Raw genomic sequence first — 24,500 nt, 5'->3', positions numbered from 1 at the left:
TTGGATGAGCTAGGAATACTTTGATTCTATGTCTCATTCAAATTATTGAACTCAAGATCTAAAGATATGAATCAAACCCTAGTCATTCATTAAATAGCAAGTGGCTATAAAGCAGAATCCATGCAATTTGTAAACAAAAGAAAACCAAGAAATGCTTTGACTTATGAGGCTTCTGGACCCTATTGAAAAGCTGAGAAAAACTACCAAGAAAGGGGTTAAAGCTTAACTTTGCTTTATATCTCATTTAAATCATGAAAAGTACAATCTTACTCTTGACAATTTCCAATTGTAAGTGATGAACAACCAAACAAAACAGCTCCCAAGTTTTCCCACAAGACATTTTTAAAGTTTAACATGCTATCCCCAGAAATGCTGTTATTAATATCCTTCCTTTTGAAATCATGAATTCCAAGAAAATGTATTTATTTACTCTTTCTCTGTGTGTATATGTGAGGGTATGTGAGTAGACGCTAAAGGATAACTTGTAGGACTTGGTTCTCTCCTTTCCACCATTTGAGGAAGAGAGATTGAATTTAGTTTGTCAGGATTCATCAAGTAACCTTACCTACCTAGCCAGATAGATTACCTGAAATCATAGATTCTACAGAAATTATCCTTTGACTTACAAAATCCAAGTCACAAGGAAATCTACAACCATTGCACCATTGTGTTCTTTGTGCATACAATTTACTATTTAAATGTTGTAGTGTTTTCCCTTAAAAGTCTTATCTTGTTCTTTCACTGTTAGAATGTTAAATTTAGTGAAGTTAATATAATTTCCTTTTAGAGAGATGACTAAGGCACCATTAGGCTGTGTTAGTTATCTATTGGCCCATAAAAAATAACATCATTTAAATGTTAAACAGCAATTTAAAACAACAGATATTTGTTAAAATACAGAGTAGGAACAGGGTCCTAGAATGGATAATGCTAGTTTATAGTCTTCAATGTGGTAACAGTCAAACTGTTGGGAGGTAGGAAAAGACTTAACTTCCACTCTTACTGTGATAAGAATAGCCCCCCATAAGCTCTTATGCTTTAATACTTGGTTTCCAATCAGTAGAATTGTTTAGGAAGGATTATAAGGTGTGACCTTGCTGAAGAAAGCAAGGCATTGGGAGTGGGCTCTGAAGCTTCAAAAGACTTGTTTTATTTCTAGCTATCTCTCTCTGCCTTTTGCTTGCCTTAGAGCTCTGAGCTCTCAGCTGTCACTCCAGTGTCATGCCAGCCTACTCTATGCATGCCTGATCATTGCTGCTATGTTCCCCATTGTGATGGTGGTGGATTCTTACCCTTTGGAACACTAAGCCCCAAATAAACCCTTCCTTCTGTAAGTTGCCTGGGTCATGATGCTTTATGACAGCAATAGAAGAGTAATTAATGTACTTGCCCTCAGAGTGGTTGTCAGCCAGAGTCTTCAGTGTCATATGAGCTACTAATGTGAGCACTCCTGATTCCATGTTGGCTGCTGGAAATTCTTTGGTTCCTTTTCATGTGGGTGTCTCCAGGGGACAGTCAAAGCAACATCTGGTTTCTCCCAACGTGATTTCTCAAAAACTTTAGGAGACAGATTAGCAAAATCTGAAGTCATAGTGAATGACTCAGTCTCCAAAGTTGTACATATTCACTTCCACTTTCTCTAGTCATTAGCAATGTCATCTAAGTTCAGCCCACACCCAAAAGGAATGAATGAAATTAAACAACATGTCTTGAATACCAAAGAACACTACCTCGGTGGCAGTTTGCTAGAAAATGAGGATTAGATGCATTTGGAATTAGAAAGACATGCATTTGAATTATGACTGTAACACATGCATGTCATCTGCCGTCATTTTAACAAATCAGCTTCTCACTGCCATAGTTTTCTCAATTGTTTACTTATAAAGATCACGGGGTATTGGTTGGGATTAAGCAATTTAATGTGAAAAGTGAGCTTGGTATAGCTGCAATCCACAAGAAGTACTTCCTGAATGCTGACTACATGGCAGAGTTTGTTTAAGCAAATGATTTATATGTATGCTAACTCAAGAATACATAGTTCTTTGCCTTGTAAATGCTTACAAGATAGCATTTACAAAAGTAAACCTGAAACTTAAACATAGAAAAGCCAATGTAAATTTTTTCCTCTAGAAATTGGAGCTCTTCCTAAACAGAAGTTGAAAAAAAAATCTCACTCACTAAAAAGGAATTACACTCAAGACTTAAACTTAAATTTTTATATTTGTATATTTTTGTTTATATTTGTTTATAATTTGTTTATATTTGTGCGTGTAAATGTGGGTTTGCACGACATGGTGTGTATGTGTCAGTCAGAGAAGAACTTTCAGGAGTCAATTTTCTCCTTCTACATTGTTGAGCAAGGCCTCTCATTACTGCTTCTTCTAAACATATAGTATACTCCAGGCTAACTAGTTTATAATCTTTGGAGTGGTTCTTCTGTCTCTGGCTCCAATTAGGAGCACTCCAGCTAGGAATGCTGAGATTATAGATGTGTTAGCACATTTACTTTTTTTTAAGTAAGTTTTTATTATTTTATTTTATGTTATGTGTATAGGTGCTGTTCCTTCATGTCTGTGTAACACATGTGCCAAAAAGAGGATAGAAGAGGGCTCAGATCCCCAGGAATTGGAGTTACGGGTGGCTATGAGCTGCCTTGTGGTGCTGAGAAATTGAACCTGGATCCTCTGGAAAACCATCCAGTGCTTTTAACTACTGTACTATCTCTCTAATCCGCACCTCCGGCTTTTTATGTATGATCTGGGCTGTCAGTGCTGTGTGGACAAAGCCTTTACCCTCTGAGCCATCTCGCCAGGCCTAATGTTTTTAAGAAGAAACTTTGTCTCTGCAACTTAAATGATGTGAGAAATGTTTTATGTAAAACAGATCAATGCACAGCCTTTTGCTGGCTGGAAGCATACAGAACAGGCTGGATCTGTTCACTGTACATGGTCTCTGGGGAGGTTTAATGAGGTACAGTTTGAAAATCTGCAATTCTAGATTGTGCTCATAATTACATATGCAAAGGATCAAAGTTCATGGTTGAAAACTATGCCAAAACTTGTACAACCACTCTGGAAATCAATCTGGTGCTTTCTCAGACAACTAGGAATAGTGCTTCCTCAAGATCCAGCCATACCACTCCTAGGCATATATCCAAAAGAGGCTCAAGTACACAATAAGGACATTTGCTCAACCATGTTTGTAGCAGCTTTATTTGTAATAGTCAGAAGCTGGATACAGCCCAGATGTCCCTCAACTAAAGAATGGATGCAGAAATCGTGGTACATCTACACAATGGAATATTACTCAGCAATGAAAAATAAGGAAATCATGAAATTTGCAGGTAAATTGTGGGATCTGGAAATCATCCTGAGTGAGTTGTCCCAGAAGCAGAAAGACACACATGGTATATACTCACTCATATAGACATGTAATATAGGATAAACCTACTAAAATCTGTACATCTAAAGAAACTAATCAAGAGAGAAGACCCTGACTAAAATGCTCAATCCCCATCCTGAAAGGCAAAGAGGAAGGACATCAGAAGAAGAAAACAGGAAACAAGCTAAAAACCTGCCATGAAGGACCTCTGAAAGGCTGTGCCCTACAGACTATCAAAGCAGACACTGAGACATATGGTCAACTGTTGGGCAACGTGCATGGAATCTTATGTAAGAAGTGGAAAATTGTAAGATCTGGAGAGGACAGGAACTCCACAAAGAGAGCAACAGAATCAGAAATTTGAACACAGGGGTCTTCCCAGAGACTCATACTCCAACCAAGTACCAGGAATGGAGATAACCTAGAACCCCTGCAAAGATGTAGTCCATGGCAGTTTAGTGTCCAAGTGGGTTACATAGTAATGGGAAGAGGGACTGCCTCTGACATAATCTGATTGGCCTGCTCTTTGATCACCTCCCCCTGAGGGGAGAGCAGCCTTACCAGGCCACAGAAGATGACAATGCAGCCACTCCTGATGAGATCTGATAGACTAAGATCAGAAGAAAGGAGAGGAGGACCTCCCCTAGCAGTGGACTTGGGGAGGGGCATTCGTGAAGAAGGGGGTGGGAGGGTGGGATCGGGAGGGGAGGAGGGAGGGGTTTATGGGGGATACAAAGTGAATAAAGTGTAATTAATAAAAAGAAAAAAGAAAACTATGCCAATTTAATGTAGCCACCTAAGTAAAAATAACAACCTCAAATATGTGTTCTGAAAGACAATGGTTTTTCTCCTTTAAAAATGTTTACTGTTTTATATATTGAAATATATAAAGGACTGCCTCTTAGTCAACCTCTATCTATCTCTTCATAGGAAAATAAAAGTCCATTTTACATGCTTTTCTACCTAGATATCAGGTAGCTTCTGAGCCAATAATTTGTGTTTTGCACAGATTTTATGTTATTAAATACTAACTCTAGACTTCCAGTAACTTGTAATTAAGACAGAAATAAACAAAAAACCTTAAAGCTCATTCTTTTCTCAATGTAGAATTTGAGGTTAGATGAATTCCATTGCTGGTCAGCCCGATATGCATGTTGTTTATCTTCCCAGAGTCAAAACGCAAATAATTTACAAAAACTCATATTTCTCAACTTCATGCCCCAACGTCCAACTAAACAAAGGGTAATTTTTAGTTAGAGCACTGCAAATATAAGAATTACTCAAAGATTTCATAGAATATTCTACATCCCTCAAGAAAGAAACAACCAGTAACTACAGAAAGATTGAAAAAAATGGTCCACTGCTTAGACTCAGACACACTATAAAATAACAAAATTATTTGAATTATAATACAACATCAATATCCTGCCCTGGAGATACTTGCTTTCATGTCTGCTATTGGTTTATGTCAAAACATTACTTACTAATGAATGGAGTATGGTTGACTTTCTAAAGAGCTTTGTTGTCAATTTATGTGCAAATCAACATATTAAAAATAACAAGTTTTACAAGAATAAGATTAAAAACACTTTGCAAACTCAAGGCTGACTCTTAATTCAGTTTTTGTTTGCAGTTTGATAATACATAATTTTAAAACACTATTTCTAGAACAAAGTCACCAAGGTTAGTGACTGGGCATATGGAGAAGAGTGGAAACAACTAAATATATTGTTAACAGTAGAATAAAACAAATATGTTTTAACTTTAGCTGTTACTGTGAGTCACTGGGCAAGAAACTTAACCAACTTTCATTTATTTTTCATCTGTCAGCAATAGTAAAAGCATATTATAGTTAGCAGGAATAAAGTATGGGGAGACTAGGACACTTCTAAAACTTATCTGACAGCATTAATTTTGTTTTTTTAATTTACCACAAATTAATGAATAAGATAATATCAATGATGAATAATGTCAAGGAAATATAACACAATAAAATTAAATCTTGACTAGTTAGAAGTTACTCTAGTTAGGGCTATGAGAATCATTTTCTGAGAAGGAGACAGTGGGCTTGAATGAGAAAAGAACTAACTTTGTGGGTAGAAGAGTGCTACCCATGCTTTGTTACTTTGTTAAAATTCTTCCTCTATCATAACTTGCCTTTTATTTAGTAAGCCAAGGTTTGTTTGAAAAGTAGATAGTCCTTTACCTACAAAGTATATTTTAAAAGGGGGGATTTTTTGGTTGAAGGTACACACCAAATGATCCAGAGCTTGTGAAGAGATGGGAAGTTGACTAATCAGTACCTGGGACTCAAAATACTATTCTCTTTGCACTTAAATTTTTCCATAGCCAAAAGCTGATCTGAAAAATATAAGGTCTTATAGAGGGACCAAGTCCTTATCTTTGACTAGGCTATTTTACACTTGTGAGGAATTAGAATCTAATGTTTAAGAATGAGTCTAAATGATTTTTATTCATATAAGTGCAAACCAGTTGTGTCCAGCAGAAAGAACAGTCCTGTTTTAGCAGATTCATTTCAGTATTCCTTTGAAATGTTTATGTCTTCATGTTCACTCACTAATTAATATCTGTGTTATTTTATGTGTTCCTTTTATAATTATGGAAGAGTTATGAATTTTCTTTTTTATACAATGATGCTTTAGTAAATACATTTAAATTGTCTTTATAATGGGAAATTGTTTACCTGTTTGTTCATGTAGGAATATTTATTTCTTCAATGGCAAAAATTAAAAAAAAATATTTGTGTATTGATTCCCCAGGTTCCTGTACTTCACCCTGTATCGCTGTAAGGTATTCTTACCCAGGAATGTCCTTACCATAACCATCACCACTCCACTGGCCAACTTTATGTCATCCCTTAACTTTCCAAAGTATCTCCTTGTTTAGGGAGGATCTCCCATCACTGTCAGATAGGCATCTCCCTGAGAAATACACTCATCAAGAGTGACTTTTAGTATTGATTTTTAAAACACAAGCCTCATAAATCACCAATAATCATGTGAGTAAATGACTTGTATTTTTGCTATATTGCATTGTATTTTTGCTATATTGCAAAAATACACAGCTTAGGCAGTGGCAGAACTATCACAGGAAGCTAATCTCTGATGAACAGTGCTTTTTGAAGGAGAGAGACTTCAATCGTTCAGGACAAATGAGCACTTCAGGAACTCATTAAAGCCCTAATTTAGTTGTCTTGGATAAGGAGGAAGAATTAAACAGACACACACACACACACACACACACACACACACTCTCTCTCTCTCTCTCTCTCACACACACACACACATTAGTATCAAGTGGGCATTTTGCAGTGAAGATTCTAAGTCTTCAGTCTTCAATCCTCTCACCAGGGTATCCCTCTCTACTGAGTCCAATATGTAGCAGGCACTGCTTCCACTCATTTAAATTAAAGAAGCCATGTGAAGGACCACAGCCACCATTTTTGCCTAAGATTTTTAACCTGCTCAGATTCATAAAGAAAGCCAATAAAAATAGGCAGAGCTGTATCCAAATGAGCAAGCCAGACCTCTGTGATTTCAAAGCTGACTCCATGTCTCTTGTAGAATACCAAACTATCTTTAGGCTTTCACAATAGCTGACACCCCTCAGGCATCTGCCAACTGAAATTTATGGCAAATCTGTGTGTGCTCTCAATGGAAAGAACTGCTGGTCAAGTATATCAGGTGTCTCAGCCCACAGTCTATCCACTTGAACTGTTAACCCAGCTAACCTCCACTCTTCCATATGAATGGCATAAATAAACATATTTGTTGCAGCCAGAATGTGTTCCCTAAGGGTTTATGTGTTGAAATTCAATCCTTCTGAGGTACTGAAAGGGTAGAAAGTTGATCCAAGTATGATGTTTACAGACAAGGTCTTTGTGAGGTTATTAGGATTAGATAAGATCATCAGGGTGGAACGCCTATGACCAAATAGCTATGGCTTTGCAAAAGGAGAGGAAAAGACAAGGCAATATACATATTCATGCTCCCTGCCTCTTGCTATGTCGTATCTCACACTAACTACAAACTGCTAGCAGTATGGCAATATTCATATGTGGCCAGTCATCCATAGCCATTCAGAATTGTTAGCTAAAGTAAACCTATTTTCTACATTATTGACCCAGCAAGCAGGATTATGTTATTAACAATAAAAAGCACTAAGAAAAATATATCCCATTTTCACACTGCGTGTTAATAGAAACAAGCAAAATATAATAGAAAGAGCCTAGAGAAAGAGAGAACTGGGTTATAATCTCTCACTCTCCCATTGTAGGTACTCTTACTTTAATCATTAAATAAAGTGAGGATGTTCTACTTAGAAGATTTTATAGAGATCTCCTGACTTTGAGGAGATATAATCTTTTCCTGTATTGAATTGCTCCTGGTCTCACAAAAATTCAGCAACCCTCAATTAAAGATATATAACTATTTTAAGTTCTCATAATGAACATATTTCTAAATGTCCCCCACATTAAAAGGCATAGAGTGATTGGTTCATGACCTTAAGGTCTGGAAAACTCCAAAGCTATATTAGACCAAGGCTATATTAGGGTTAGCATGGGATTGGAAAATGAAAGGGAAGGAGCACTCCTCAGACTCTTCCTTTGTAAGGCTTGTTTAATATCATATTCTTAAAAATAAATCTTACTATGAGCACCATTAATAGTACTATGAGAAGAAATGTTGAAATTGGGTTTATTTACATTTGGGAAAAACAAGTATGCAGAAATCCCATGCAGTTGCTATCCATTCCTCCCACAAGCCCTGGCCTCAACATGGCCCCCTGAATACAAAACTCAAGTGAGGACCATATATACACAGCATCTGTAGACATCTATTATGTGATCATCTGCTACCAATAGCGGATGATCAGGTAGGACTTGCTTGTGGATTTGTTCAAAGGCTGTGGGCAGGATTCACTTTGGGATGCTTGTCATTAAGGGGCATCATTCAAGTAAGGAACTCAAACAAAATTGCATTATGTGCCTAAATCCCAGTTGTCATCATTACCTTCATCTCTTTTCCCACAGACTATCCCTCCCAATCTCTTTTGATTAACCCTTTGATTGCTCACTATGTCTTCCCACTGTTAATGCAAAGCCATCAACTGGATATTTGTTAAGCATTTATGTAAAGTAAGATGTCACTGGGGCAACATCTTTCGGAAATATAAGACACTGCACTGCTAATATGGGAGATGTCATTCCTCTTCTTTCTCTGGATTTTGTTTTAATATTTTCTTTATTAAACATGACGTTGAACATGACATATTTTGTTCACCTATTATTACCTTACTTGGAGTTTCTGGTATTTTTCTCTGTCCTTATGGGAAGAAGACATCGAAAGCCTTTATTTTCTGGGTACTCTTTATAATTTCTCATTCATCTGTCCTTTACCAGACAATTTTTCACTTTGTTTTTCCAAATTGAAGTTTTCCAAGCTAGAAAGAACATAGCTTGAAGGTCTTCAGAAAGACTAGTGACAGGGTGAATTGGGATCGTGAGTCATCATGCTGCCCAAGAACAAAGTCGACCTTCTGACAAATAGAAAGCAAAAGTAAAGTTTGAGTTCTCAACCGCCATCATCAAAGTCCAGATCGGTGTACAGCATCAGCTATCACACTATCTGTGAGCAAACAAGGGGCATGGTTATAACTCTGCTCTGCAATGGCTGCAGTCTGCTTTCCCTTGCAATGACAACACTAGACGAGAAAAATGGACATGATTCTTAACGCAGTAAGTACATTTTGAGACAAAATTATAAGGATGTATCTTTGGGCAAATAAATTATCATAAGTCTTCTGTATATTAGAACAAAAACGTCTCTTTTAAGATTTTTGATTTCAAATATTTTTTTATTTTCTAAATTAGTGAGGAAACAATTATTGTATTGAGTATATATGTGTAGCACCATAAGTTGTTCCCAGAAAATATCATAAAAACACACCTTCAGTGTGCAAAATCCTTCTATGTTCCAGGGTTGAGGGAGGTTTTTCAACGAATTTGTTACTACTTCTGTGGGTTCCTAACATCCATTCTTCTTACTAGGATACACTTTTAACTTAGACCCAACCAAACAGATAGGCTTGCTATATCAACACATTTATAACCTGATAAGTATAAGTCACTTGGTATCAGGATCATATATATTTAAAGAAATAATATAATTAAAAAAAATAATATCACGTGAATACTCCCCAAAGGAAGACATACTTATAGCCGATTTTGAGCAGGTGACAAGGAGAGTTTCTAATCTGTTAAGAAACCCAGTCATCAAGCCATTCACAGCAAGCAGGTATTTACTTTACAAACCATATATGCTAAAGACCTTGTGCAGAAACTCAAAGTAGACATTACTATTTTCTTAGAAGAGAAAAATAAGTGTCAGAAGAACTGATCAGCATATAAGTGGTAAATTCCCAGTCAATGAGCCCTAAAGGGTTTGCTTTTTTAAACCACACCCTTTCCACATATAAGCCAGCTTTCCTGCCTCACATCAAGGTAGCTTAGATCTTATAAATCATCTATTTCTCAGCTAGACATACTACAGGATGCGGGGGCCTAATTTCGTACAGATGTTGGACTATACCTTCTAATGGAAACTGAGTACTTTAGAGTTGACTGTGACATTAGCAAGCCATTTACCTCCTGAGTAAAAAGCAGATTGTTGATTTAGTCATGTCCTCTACTTGAATCTCAAATCCCAGTTGCCAAAGGAAGCATTTCTGTCTGATGTACTTTCACCTCATTTGGGGCCAGATGGCACACTCTCTGGGACATGGGCAGAACAAGCCTTCAATAAATGTTTGATTGCCACTAGTGACTCATCCTCATGAAAGCAGACACAATAAGGTACATGAAAGAAATGCATCATAGTCAGAACCTGTCTACAATGTGCAGCTGCAATTTGCTTATCTTCAGAAAAGTCTGTAATCTTTTTGGTAGGCACTCTTTGGGTAGGCACTCTTAGGGAAAAAAAAGTTAAGGAAATAATCTACATAGCATATAAAATTGTATTTATCTCCATTATTACCCTTTGTATGAATTTATAGCAAGTTCAAGCTTGAAAAATTCATGAAATGATTACCACATTGACTACAGATACAGAAACTGAGAAGAGCATGTTATCTTCCTTACAGGTTTGAAATCAGCCAATGGTGCAATGAGATGGCTAAGAAAATGCCATCAATACTAAGCTATCGTGATACATACAGAATGTATAGAGCCAACAGAGCCTAATCTGTGTTTTAGGCAATAGATTGTGGCAGAGAAAATAGGGAATGTGAGGCATATTTTTATGGCAGAGAAAAACAACATGCCCTGGTGGGTAAGAAAGACTTCTGGAACAAGCAAAATGAATTTAGAAAAAAAAAATAGCACAGGGCTTACAAAAATAGACTGATTTCTATACCACAGAAAGAAAAATTAGATTCAATTGAAGAGTAGACAAATCATTTCATTTTTTTAAGTTAATTTAGTACAAGTATAAATTTTCTCCAAAGAAAGTTGCTGGACAGTGAGAAAGTGAGAGTTCAATTCATTGTTTCCAGGAGGCAATAGACTAGATATTGAAGTGGAGATACACAATCTACATAAAGTTACCTTTCCAGTAGTTTTAAAGCTAAGCAACTAGGTTATTAGTATAATATTGTCAAGAGAGCTGTTCCAGGTTGGAAAAAAATTCACTATCTAAAATGGATATTCTCCCGTGCTAACACAACTGGCTAAGGGTTGACTTCAGACTTATCAAACTCCAATTTTCACCAACTCAAGATTAAAGTGTTCATGTTATTTACATCATTACTATATCAGGGTAGTTTTCTCCTCTGTCCCCTCTTCTTTCTCTCATGCTGGGGATTGGTCCTAGGGCCTTACACATGCTAGGCGGTCATTCTCTGCTTTATCTGGCCTTCTTCTGTAAAGAGAAAGTATAAGTTTGTACAGCCACGCAGGAAGGAGAAGTGTTTCCATTATAGATATATTTAAAGGTTCAGTCTTTAATAGCAACCACTCATCACTTCTTGGTCACTTGGCTAAGCCTGAGTGTAAAGCAACCACACCTCAAAAATTATTGCATTTGCTGGCGGAAAGAGCAACGAAGCTTAATCCTCAGGTTAGTATATATTTTACAAACAGAGCCCATGCTTTTTTTAAGAGCTAAACAGTCTGCTGTCCCACATTCTTTCTGTATCACTCAGATTTATCTGTACATTAACAATGCTTACCAGCAGATAGCCAAAAAGGCTGGCCAAGTTGGACCAACTTCAAGATTTGTTTCCACACTGGGGTGTTTCATGCACTTGGCAGAAGCAGGCTGCAACTGTAGCTTCATTTATTACATTGGGCTATAAACATCATGTCCTGAGCTAACAAGACACTGCACATGACAGTCCCATAGGTTACCAAGCACTGTAAACACCTGCTAACACAGACGCCAGAGATAGCATAGTCCCGGCCTGCTGTGGCCATTTGAAAGCGGTTTATGAAGTGCAGTCTACTGTTTGAAAACTATAACCAAAAACATTTGCCAGGCAAAGTTAGGCTCACTTTGAAAAAAATATGCAGGAATGCTGTCACTTCGTCACTGCATTTACAAACTTTCGTGTCACACCTTTGCTAATTAAGCATTGGCTTTCTGTGTTATTCAGGGAACTACACCTTCACCATGATATATTTACTCCCAAAAGAAAACGAAGAGGAAAAAAACAAAGAAACCGAAGAGATGTCAAATATTGACTCATCAGTTTTCTCTAGACTAATGTGAAGCCAAAATTTTATAAGGGTGAAAGAAGGCAATGAAGATTGGACAGGGCTTTTTAAACTACAAAAGATAATTGCCCAGAGTCTCTTGGCTAACATACACACTTCTAGTTCATGCAGAGATCTCTTTGGAGGGAAAAAAATGAGTGACTGGAGACCTTTTGGCATGTAATCTCAAAAGAGAGCTTTGCTTTTCTCAATAGGAAAGATAACTATAGCATACACATACATACATTCACAGCATATATAAATATATATAATCTCTGATACCTTGTTTTCTTTATTTTATTTCTATGTAACATTTTAATCTGTGGAAATATTTCAGTAGCTCTCACCTCAAGAATAAAAAGACCCTTTGTATGATCCATATAGAAAGCAGCCTGGACACCAGTTGCTCCTACACATCCAATTTCTGTAGAAAGAGGTAAACACTGACTCAGCCACACTCCTGACTGAGACCGCTTATCCCCTGGACAAAGCACCCTTGGAGGCACACAGATCCACAGCGTATCTGTCCCCATTTCTCAATTTCTGTAACCACACGAGCACACACTAGATGCTTAAATGCTCTCCCGCTCAGCTTTTCTGACAACTCTAGAAACCATTTCCACTCCTCAGACCTTCCAAGGCAGGTGAGTTAAAGTCCAGGAAATCTATTCAGGAACTGTTTCCTCTTCTCAACTCTCTGGCTTCCCACCACAGTACTCCCTCTAAGATCTCCAGGAGCTAGAAACAGCAGGCAGTATCCCAGTGATTTCTTTCTCTCCACATCCTGGCTCAGGAGGCCAACACACCTCTCAGGGCGCTCCTACACACGTGCCTTACACACATAGCACACACACCAACACCAGAGCACGGAACCCTGCAGCCTGGTCCCAGGAGACATACTTCTCGGTGCTATATATAAAGTCCTTGCCCAGAAATAGATTTCCCCACGCACCCACAAGTGGATAGTCCTGTCCTGCACCCACCGCATGCAGCCAGCTCTCTCTTTCCAGACATGCTCCTACCCAACTCACCCGCTCAGCGCTCAAGACTCTGCCGTTCTCTCAGAACTTTGAGCCTGGCTGATTTCATAACCACGAGTGTGTCCAGAGCTGGGACAGTTTGGCTTGCCACAATTTCCACCCGCTGCAGTTCATGGAGACTGGTGGCGGTGACTACTGACTCCACTCCTCTGCTGCCAGCGCACAGCAGCTGCAGCTGGCTCAGACGAGCAGAGGCAGCGCTGCAGGGTCGCGCGCTCACAGCCCACCCTCTGGAGTCCCACGGGTCATTCCACCCGGGAACTTGTTCAGAGAGGAGCCGCAGCAGCAGCCTTCGCAGTCCCTGCCCCAGCTTGGCAGGCTGCCGGTGACAAACACCGTGGTGAAACTTTGAAGACTAACAAAACTGTCTTAGGAGGAAGCCCTCTCTTTGCACCTTTACACCTTTGTTGGAGCAGGCTCCAGGTTTGCCTGCAGCCCCCAATTCCTTGTTGCCCCCATCAACTTTCAGCTTCACATAGCACCAAGAGCAACTTAAACACACACACACACACACACACACACACACACACACACACACACACAATTCCAGGACACAGATCTGGTTACACCAACCCATCAGCAGAAAACAACTTTGAGACTGTAATACAGCCCACCTCAAACCTCAAACTCTCCCCAAAATTATCCGAGCAAATACATAAAAGTGATCCGCATTTTCATTAGCTGTTGGCATGTCCGGGTCTGTTGCCAGGTCTCCTGGCACAAAGTGGGAGAAATAAGAGCTGGGGCGCCCGGGAGTCCCCCTCCAGTACCTCGGAGCTTCGCCTCGGGAGACAGAGCGTGGGTTCGCGTCTGCGTGGGGGCCTCTGGCGCCGAGGCCTCAGGCCCGCGTGGCCCCAGCCCGGGGTCCCCGCGGCCACCGGGGCTCAGCAGCAGCCGTCGCCGCCACCGCCGCTGTAGCAGCCGCCTCTGCCAGTGCCGCCGCTCCCTAGACCGCCTCCTCTTCCCATGGCTGCGCCCTGCTTGGCAGCTCGTGGGCTGTCAGGCTTGGGGAGGAGGAAGGGGGCGGGGTGAAACGGGAAAGGAGGAGGGGAGGGGAGAGGAAGGGAGGGGAGGGGAGGGGTGGGAAAAGGCGGCTGGCGGTCAGATCAGCGAGGGGCCAGCGCTGCCCAACCGAAGGGCAGCGGGAGTTGAGGGCGGCCGGCTCCAGACCCGCGGCTGGAAGGCCGAGCGCCGCCCCCGCTACTCTTTCGGTGGGGCTGGGATGAAGCTTTCTGGCGCGGAGTTGAGAGTTGGTGCGTGTCACTCTGAACTGGACGGAGGGGCTCCTCCTAGAGGAAAATATTGGCATTTGCGGGAGACTTCGTTGCTCTTCAAAGAAGTCAGGATCTAGAAGTCCTCAAGAGCAGGCTATCCATTCAAGGAGAGTAGTGCACCTCCTGCAGATACCAGAAAAAGACACCTTGGGAAGTGTGATGAGTCCACCAGACATTACCCTTAAGTTGGCTCCGATTTTCAAACTCCTGCTCACTGGGATACAGTATAAAGGACCTTCCCAATCTGAGAAGTTAAAAAAAAAAAAAAAAAAAGACAAAGTAGGTAATTTACTAAGAATGCAAGAATGCGTGCATGTTTGCAGAGAGCTGTGTTAGTACAGGGCAAGGGTCTGCCGGAAGAGCTAGAATAGGGCCCAACTTAGGATTTGTCCTTGTTTGGGACTTACGGAAAGACAGTTCATCTATCAGACACAGGCCCTTGCTATCTCATTCCATTCTTGGAAAAATTAATCAAGATAGGAGTTGTCAAATAGTTCCCAAACTCAGAGTGCTACATAAGGATTGCCATGAAACACCAAGCGGCCAGTTACCACTCACTTCTCTAGTCATAGAATACAAAGGTACCAAAGTCCAGTTCCCGGCTGTTGAGCCGTCTTCTATCTGGAGGAGCAACTGGTCATGCGCTCTTTTTACTGTTTACTTTGTACTGACAGCTAGTTTTAATCTCACTTATCTATATAACATTCTTACAGCTTCAGCTTTAGAAAGGAGTCCCCACCCCACACACACCTCTTTCATGTTGCTTTCAGACCTAGAGTCATAGTTAAATGTTTAAGCACTGTAAAAAGAATAAAATACCAATTCCACATTAAGATAACAGATGGGGTGAAAACCTAGGAACACTGGACCGAAATCTCTCAGGCTTCTGTTTTCAAAGTAATTCTACAACTGGAAATGATTTAGCATTCTTCCCAGGATCCCAGATGTGTCTCGGATACCTTATGATTCTAGAATAAAGAAAGGGGGAAATGATATGTATTGTCACTGGAGTATAGGGAGTAGGGGGTGGGGTGGTTAGTGGTCGTGAACTAGTCCTGTTTCACAGGCAGGCTTTCTCTAAGACTCTCCCTCAATCCTTTGATTTCCATGCTTTGAGAGCAGTAGGAGCGCTTACTGACTCTGGAGCTTTTAAAGGGAGAGTCGCCCAAATAGAGAAACCTGAGAAAGGAAACCATGAGGTCAGGCAAAACTCCTGCTGGGTGGTCTGTGTGTGCCAAGCTGGCTGAAAGGGCAGTGCTGACAGGAACGGAGACCAGGCAGTCCTCACACACTGACTTCACTCGGTCCTAGGTGACCTTCCATGGATGCAGTTTGGATTCTGGCAAGACCAACCTATCTCTTTAGGTCCTGTCTGTGCTTTCTCCTCTTTCAACTTCCCTACTCTTCAAGTCCAAATATCCTTGATGTAGTCTAAGAGGTGTCAGATGGACTCACGGAAGATTTTCTAAGTTCTGATCATACTCCTAGATGATTGCAAGGTCATGCTTCAGCTGCAGGCTCCATTCTATGAGGGACGGAAGCAGGTTTCTCTAGATTCTGCTCTGTCTTTGATAGAAATACAGTCAAACATAGACAGCATGTGAGAAGATATGCTGGCTGAAGTAGACATTAAAGAGATAGGTTGTGGTGTAACTTAATGAGGTCTACATCACCTGGGAGAACCTCTGGGCATTTTGTAGGAGACTTTCTAGATTGGGTTAACTGAGATGGGCAGTGTCATTTCAAGGGCTAAGAGCCTGGATGAAATAACAACAATAAATAAATAAATAAATAAATAAATAAATAAACAAATAAATAAATAAATAGGTAAAAGAGGAAGCAAGCTGAGCACAAGCATTCTTCTTTCTCTGCTTCCAGACTGTGGACACAGTCTGGTCTGCTGTGCTGCTCTTCTTGAGCCTGTCTTTCCTCGACACAATGGATTGATCCTCTTCAACCCCAAGCCAAAATAAACCAGGGATGGAGAGATGCTTCAGTTACTAAAGTACTTCCTGTGCAAGTTCTGAGTCCCTACCACTCACAACCAATACCAAACAGTGCTTGGTGGCTTGGTGGTGCACAATCAGCACCGGGAGGCAAAGACAGGTGTAACCCTGGAGTTCACTGGCCAGTCTGTCTAACTTAATTAGAGCTTTCTGGGCCCCCTTGAGAGAGACACCGTCTCACTATACCTGGGAAGGTGGAGAAAGGACATCTGAGAAAAGACATCTGAGATTGACCTCTGGCCTCTACAAACAGGAGCATACATATTTGAATGCCTCCTGCCCCTGTGGATGTGCACACACACCTACATATACACACAAAATTAATTAATTAAAGAAATCAAAACAAGCCCAATTCCTGTAAATTATTTCTTGTCATAACTAATGAAAGATAAAATGTGTAACTTATATGAAGAGCATCCTCTTTGAACTCCAGAAATAAATGTCTCTCAGTCTCATATAGGTCTATAGTAGTGTGTACTCTTTATATTTTCCACTTAGGAAGGCGAAATGTCTCAGGCACTGAAGTGAGTACTTTGTGAGGAATATAATTTACCTTATAAAAAGTGAAGTTGCATTTACTCATGTGCTCTGTTCTGCCTGGAACAGCCTGTTTGTCCACCACAGTCACTTCTCCACCCTCAAGTCCAGCTCTAGTTTATGTTCTCTCTGAAGCTCTTTCTGGATCATGTCAAATCAGAAACTATTTTGTTTTCCCTGTATCTAAACCTTTATACTTACATTTGTTATATGTTGTAATTTTTGCTGATTTGTGCCATTGACTATTAGGAAAACAATATTTTCTTAGTATCTGTACTTGAAATATCTATATTAGTACTTAGCAAATACTAAGGGGTTTCATAAATATTTAGTCATATCTAATGAAAAAATAATCTATAGATGGATATGAATCTTGAATTCATATCCCAAAACTTCATCTGTCCACATATCTCTGGACTAGCAATAAGCCATTGTTATATTTCTTATAGACATCTCAACCCCAATTAGAGTCAAGCCAGAACTCTAATTCCTTTTCCCCGACTATGCTCTAATCACAGCTGTCTCAGTTGCCATCTCATTAGACAGAAACTACTTCTTCCCAGTTACTTATATCACAAGCCTTTACTGTCAACCTTTACCTCATCTTTCTCTCAAACTCTACACTTAGCATCTGTCTACTTCTTAGAGAGGTCAAGAGGCAATCATTCTGAAACATCAGAATTTTACCTTTGTTACTCATAGACATGAGAGACTCAACTGGTCTCCTCCCCTTGCTATTGACAGTCTTGATCCAATGCACAGTCTTGATCGGAAGTCAGGTACAAATTTTTTTTTTTTTTTGAAAACCAAGCCATGCCATCTCTTGGCCTTCTGAGTCTGCATTTGAAATAATATACAAATAAATATGACACATAAATGCACTTCAGCTCTCTACCTCACCCCTATTACCCTTCCCTGAACTGTTTGCTCCAGAACTCCTTCCTTTTTTTCAAACAGACCAGGTAACTTATAAATGGTTCTTGCTATTTCTTCAGCTATAAAAACTTTTCTCTAAATGTTTGCATTCCCTCTTATCTTTGCTCAAATAGTACCTTGACATCGAGTCCTTTCTTGAGCAATTTTTTTCGCTTTATTACAGTGTACCTTCTGTCACCCCTTCCTTATCCCCACCAGAGATATCTTTCTTAATAATTTAAATTTATTTTTTATAATTTATTCACTTTACATTCATTTTTGCCCCTCCCTTGTCTCCTCCCTGTCTCACCCTCTCTCTATCTCTCTTTTCCCCTATTTCCCTCCCCCATTTCTCAGAAGGGGAGAGCCCTTCTCCCCTACCATCTGACCCCAGCCTATTAAATCTCATCAGGACTGCCTGCATAGCTTACTCTGTAGCCTGGCAAGGACCCCCCACCAGGGGGAAGAGATCAAAGAGCAGGCACTAGAGTCTATGTAAGAGATAGCTCCTGCTCCCCTTTCTAGGAAACCCACATGGAGACTGAGCCTGCCTGTTGGCTACATCTGAGCAGGGTGTCTAGGTCCTCTACATGCATGGTTCTTGGTTAGTGCATCAGTATCTGATGGCCTCCCTGGGCCCAGAGTTTTCACCATAGATATCTTAAACAAAACTACACTTCAAAAGACATGATTAGAATTCAGACTAGGTGTATTCAAATTCGGGAAACTATGTCTGGTTTTTGTCTCTCTATTTATAAAGTTGTACATTATAAATGTTCTAAATCTACAGCTATCAGAGAGTAGACTTTTACTTTGGTCATTCTGTAAAGTAATAATGACTTTTATCAAAAGAAAGAAACAAACTCTCAAAGCAGCATTTAAAGAAAAGGTGAGCATTGCTTAAGAACATTGGGGCTTTCGTGGCTCATCTGTGGTCTTGTTAAGCTCACAGTGACTCAACAAGAGAATTGCTGTCTAAGACTGTAGACATAATATTATGTATTGTGTAAAAACTCAAATGCTGATTTCTGTGTCCCCCATATCTGGTTGCAATCCTTATTCTGAGAATCTCCTATCTCAATGTTGTGTAAACACTGTTGCCCATTGCTCCCTGGTATGTCAATAAAGCAGCTTACAGCCAGTGGCCGAGCAGGGGAGAGAATAGGGCTGTACTTCCTGCCAGCCAAGAGATGGGGATAGAGAGGAAGTGGAGATTCAGCCACAAACAGAAGTCCAGGAGACATGAGGAACAGCTGGATCAGAGAAAGCTATAAAGTGCAAGTGTCTTGGGATTTATGCTAGGAGGAAGCGCATTAGTTTAGAGAGTTAAGAATGGAGTAATAACTGATCAGTATTATGCCATAAAGCATGTTGAATAAATAACATACTCCAGTATGAATTACTTGGGTGCTAGCCTGGTTAAGAGAGAGAAGAGGGAGGAGGTGGGATTGGCAGGGGAAAATGGAGGGGGCTAAGCTGAGCTACAAAGTGAATAAATTGTAATTAATAAAAATAAATTAATAAGACTCTTTAAAAAGAGAGAAACTGCGAGACACACATTTTAAAAACCAGCCACTGTTGTGGATGTAAACATGTTTTTGTTTTGATCCCGGGTGTAGAATATAGGACTTATTCAGATTGTCCACAACAGCAAACTGCTTGCCTGATTCAGGCTCTGAAATGGGCTCTTTGCCAGCTGCAGATAGCTTAAATCTGAGGCCTCTGCGAGGGAATAAATGCCAGAGCCCAGAGAGGGAAGAGAGCTCCAAGGAAGAAGGCAGCTGGTGGTGTGTCCCCCTGCTGCTTGGGATTGCTGTTGATGCAGCTGGATGAGAAGTTGCAGATACCCTGAAACAAAGCTTGAACTTTCCCCAAGGAACCTGATGCCCCTAACCAGCAAGAAGTAGCTAAAGAGAACTCTACCTCTTCTCCCCACTACCGACCTTGGTTCTCCTATCTGGTGTTGGGGTGTTGGAAGAGACTGGGGTGGAGAAGGGAGAAAGAGGTTTAAGAAACCCAAATAAAAACAGTTAAAAAGTAAAGCCACCAAGTGGAGGCCAACGTGGTGTGGTGTGCCCCCTGTAGGCAATAGTTGGGAGTTCCCTAAATCTTACACCTCCCTGCCAATCCCCCAACCCGGGTGCAGTGGGTTGGGGGAAGAAGGTTATAAGGGAAAGGGGACATAGTCCTCTTTACTTCTTCCTGCTGGGTGTGGTTTGTAGAATTCCTTGGGGAAAGTCCAATCCTCAATTCAGGGTATTTCCAACTTCTTCTCATTCAACTGCATCAACAGCAATCAGGAGCAGCAGGGGGGGGGGGACACCAGCAGCCTTCTTTCTTGGTGCTCTCTTCTCTCTCTGGGCCCTGGCATTTCCCTCTCAGAGTCCTCAATTTTAAACTATCTGCAGCTGGTAAAGAGCCCCTCTCAGAGCCTGCACCAGGCAAATAAATAGCCTGCTACTGTGGACAATCTGAATCAGTCCCATATCCCACACCTGGGAATAAAATTAAAAACATGTTTACATCCACGACTAGCCATTAACATAAGATTATGTATATTGCTACATATGTGTATTGCTGTGATTATGTGTCAAGTTGATGTGGTGGTTTGAATAGGTCCCCATAGACTCATGTGTGTGAATGTTTGCCCTTAGGGAGTGACACTGTTACGAGGTGTGGCCTTGTTAGAGGAGGTGTGCCACTATGGGGGCTTGGGGTCTTAAAAGCTCAAGTCTGGCCAGTGTGTCTCAGTCTACTGCTGCCTGCAGATCAAGATGTAGAACTCTCAGCTTCTTAATCAGCACCTTGACTGCCTGCTGTCATGCTTCTCACCATGATGATAATGAAATAAACCTCTGAAACTTTAAGCCAGCCTCAATTAAATGTTTTTCTTTATAAGAGTTGCAGTGGTTATGGTTTCTCTTCAAAGCAATAGGAACCCTGAGACAGTTGGCTTGCCATTTATACCCAGATATTTGGTCAAATGTTTTTCAACATGCTTCTTCGAAGAGATTTTAAAGATATGATTGGCATTTAAAACAATAAACTTGAGTAAAGCAGGTTACTTAAAAACTAGAATGTGTATGGACCCCATTGATCAGTTGAAGGCCTTACTAGAAAGAGATTGATGTCATTCTAATACCAAACAGACTCTGGAAGTGAAGCATCACCCCTTTCCTAGTTCTTAAGAGCTCTCAGGAGGGCTCAGAGCCAGGCTTATGCTCCCAAACACCATTTAATGCAGAATTTTAAAAAGTAGGCAACTCCTTCCAAGCTCATAATATCCAACAGGAATATGCCATACTGACGGCCTTGACTCTCACTGGTGGGCTTGGAGCCACCCAGAGGAAGGTTGTGAACCTGGAAGATACCAGACTACAACTAGCAGCCTCATTGTAAGATTTAAAAATAGATTTCAAAAGATGTTTGTGAATGAATATTTCCCTTAAAGTCATTCCAGCATTTAAGCGTAAAGGTTTTGTGTGTGTGCATCTCTGTGTGTTGTTTTTTAAATGGGCAGTAATATTACCATCTCTAGCTGTTCAAATGAAAAAAAAAATCTTCAAACACATCTCCTGGACAATCGTCTAGCTGATGTCTGGGTAATTATACCGATGAGTAACTCAGCAACTCCTTCACAGGGAAACTCGTTCCATTTTGTGACTGCTTTTTATTAAAAGTGCTTTAGCCAGCATCTGCCATTTTATTATTTATACAAAGTTTTGTCTCTAAAAGCCTACAGGGAAAAAATTAGAAATTACTTTTTTTTTCTCATGACACACTGCCACTTACCTCTTCTCCAAGCCAAACATATGCAGGCCATTCCACTCCTCATTTGGAATCATTGGCTTGCTCCCTCATTCTGCTGTCCCCTCCAGTTTATCTAACTCCTTTTGAAATTGCTGCTTCTATTAACAAAATTAGTCATACCTGTGTCACCACAAGATAAGGGAGAATGATGAGCTTCTTTGTGGTGCCAGGGAACAACAGAAATGGCAGAAGTCCTGGATTCTGGAGTACACAGGAGAACCCGTGGTCTGATGGTACCTGTCACTCAACTTGTGCTCCAAAGGTTCCTCTGCAATACAGAGGTCTGTACTCTTTCTTTTCACATTTCAATTCCTGTTTTCTTCTGTTCACATATTACTTTGCTTTTTGCCTCTATCCTCTTTATTTTTGAAAGAAGTGGAGAAATAAGAGTATGATGAAATGTATATGAGAGAGAAATCTGGTCAGGATTGAGAAAGGTTCCTATGGTAGCCTCCTGTCACAGAAATTAGTTATAAAGACTTATTTCCAATGACTAAGTAGAGTCTCAATTTGCTAATTGGACTTGTTTCAAGGCATTATAGAGGAATAACAGAACTCTGAACTGTTTGAGCACTGAAGGAAAAGCCTTGCCGACTTGGTGTCTGCCTAGTGGAGCCTGGAAAAATCAAGCAGGAGGATGAACTGCTGTTAATTCTGGCTGACAAAAACTGTTAGACAGTACAATGACTATAATTGAGGAGGCAGAGAATTAATCATGCAATACCACTTTCTCAAGGCCAGTGGTCTTGTGTGCTTTCTGAATCAGGTGTAATATGGAGACTTATTCTATGAAGCTATGATATTTTTTTATTTTTATTTTTTGTCATTATCATTTATTACAATTTATTCAATTTGTATCCCAGATTTGGACCCCTCCCTCCCTCTTCTCCTCCCAATCCCATTCTCCTTCCCTCTTCTCCCCTTATGCCCCTCCCCTAGTCCACTGATAGAGGAGGTCCTCATCCCCTTCTATTTGACCCTAGATATTTATTTTATTTCACTAAGTGTTTGGGTGCTTTGTTGACGTTTATGTCTGTGCAGCGAATTCAGATACCTGAGGAAGGCACTGGATCCCCTGGGACTGGAGTTATGAAAGGTTTGGAGACATTATATATGTGATGGACAAGGATCTACGTTCTCTGGAAGATCAACCAGTATTTTTAATTGCTGAGCAGCCTCTCTATTCTCAAATTGTGATATCTTTAACATATTTTGAAAACTAGGTAAAATTAGTATCTATTACTGAAAACAAGAAGTAAGACTGTAGAAATTAAATTTGCTTAATAAAAATTGTCATTTGTTTCCCTAGCACTGTAATACTTTAAACACATTTATCTAAATTATATCTATTATTTTTTTATGGAAGATCTGTGACAAAAATGAAATTATCCTCCTTTAATCAATAGGAAGTCATGAAGAGATGCAAAAACAAACAAACAAACAACAACAAAAAACAGACCAATCCCCATGAAGAGAACAATGTAGGATCTGAATGGGGACTGATAAGCTCTCTGTGTCAGGTCTATTTTTCGAACTCTTCCCTCACCCTTTCTAGGTATCAACATCTACTATTATACCCACTTCATTTTAAGCCAGTAGCCCACCATCCTCTATATGTGGCAAGATTGTCTTGTAATTTTTAGGCACAATAGTAATTAATAGTAGCAACCAGGGACCATAGGAGAGATGTCTGGGTCACCTTTAGAAGTGCAGGTTTTGTTCAAGTAACCGATACAGGTGCATGCACCTCCTAATGTCTGTGGTGTACAGAGCCAGGGACAGATAGAGACTAGTGATTGTAAGTCTCCAGATCTGTTATGTTTGACCTAAGGAGTTGTGGAACACAATTCTGTTTTATCATCTTGCTTTGAGAAATAAATATTCATAATGGCATAGAGGGACAGGTTTAGATTCAGATATCTTGGCAGTTTATGGAGCTTCACACATGAAAAGTGGTCATGAAGACTTCTGGTGGTTGGTTTGACACTCAGTATGCAAAATCTCTGCTTCCCTCTGACTTTTGCCCTATGGATACACAGTGAAGGGCTCCTGGACATGCACTTGGACCTCAACTCACATGCCCTAAGGAATCTCCTCTTTAATCCTGAGACTTTAGGATATTTAAACTATAAACTCCAGCCCAAGACACCGAGAGTATGGTCCAGAGCAGAAGGAATCACATTTGTGGATGAGCACACCCCATTTACCCAAGTATTTCTTGTTTCTTGAGTAAGGATATGGTTGGAAGAAAACCAGCACAGGGCCTTTCTGGTAGGGGCATAAGGAAAGTACTTATTGTCTGATTTTGTTTGGACCAGGGTGTATTTCTTTAGTGGAGACAAAGTTAAAAGGTGGGACATTTATCTAAAAGCACTAGGCCAAAAATTAAAAAAAAAAGTTCCATACAATTTTTAAGTTGAGGATCTCAATATAGAGTTCAGTGGACATTAAGAACTTGTAAAACCTCCCAGACAAAGAAACCATCTTGTAAAAAGAGGAGAAAGATAGTAAAAGCCAGAGGCAGAGGTCTGAGAGGACTAGATAAGACAGGATCACTGCACTCATGAACTCAGAGCAGTAGTGGTTGCCTACACATCACACACACACAAAATGAATCCAGGAAATATCCAATTTGGAGGGTGAGAGGAGTTAGTCTCCATCCCTAGCTGAAGAGCTATTGTCAGCAGATGACTGCTGGGGTGGGAAGGGCAAAGCCAGTTTTTTTTTAAGGGTTATGGCCTCCTATAGTTGGCCATTAGATAGTTTC

At 40.3% G+C, this 24,500-nt stretch overlaps 1 protein-coding gene across 2 annotated transcripts in view; it reads right to left on the bottom strand.

The window, feature by feature from the left end:
* The window catches only part of Ghr (growth hormone receptor), a 264,150-nt gene extending 249,953 nt beyond the window's left edge, over positions 1–14,197 (bottom strand). The window contains exons 1-2 of one of the 2 annotated variants that reach the window (XM_055601049.1): positions 13,962–14,197; positions 12,499–12,575 (exon numbers count right to left, since the gene is read on the bottom strand). The gene's annotated coding sequence lies outside the window, so the exon portion shown is untranslated. The remainder of the gene's footprint in view (positions 1–12,498; positions 12,576–13,961) is intronic. The other variant, XM_055601048.1, reaches the window with a different exon arrangement.
* Positions 14,198–24,500: the final 10,303 nt, after the last annotated feature.

Source organism: Psammomys obesus, unplaced genomic scaffold (genome assembly GCF_907164565.1).
Source record: "Psammomys obesus unplaced genomic scaffold, mPsaObe1.curated_primary_1811, whole genome shotgun sequence".
Taxonomy (NCBI): domain Eukaryota; kingdom Metazoa; phylum Chordata; class Mammalia; order Rodentia; family Muridae; genus Psammomys; species Psammomys obesus.
The sequence above is the reverse complement of the archived record's forward strand: the minus strand, read 5'-3'. Positions and strand labels throughout refer to the sequence as shown.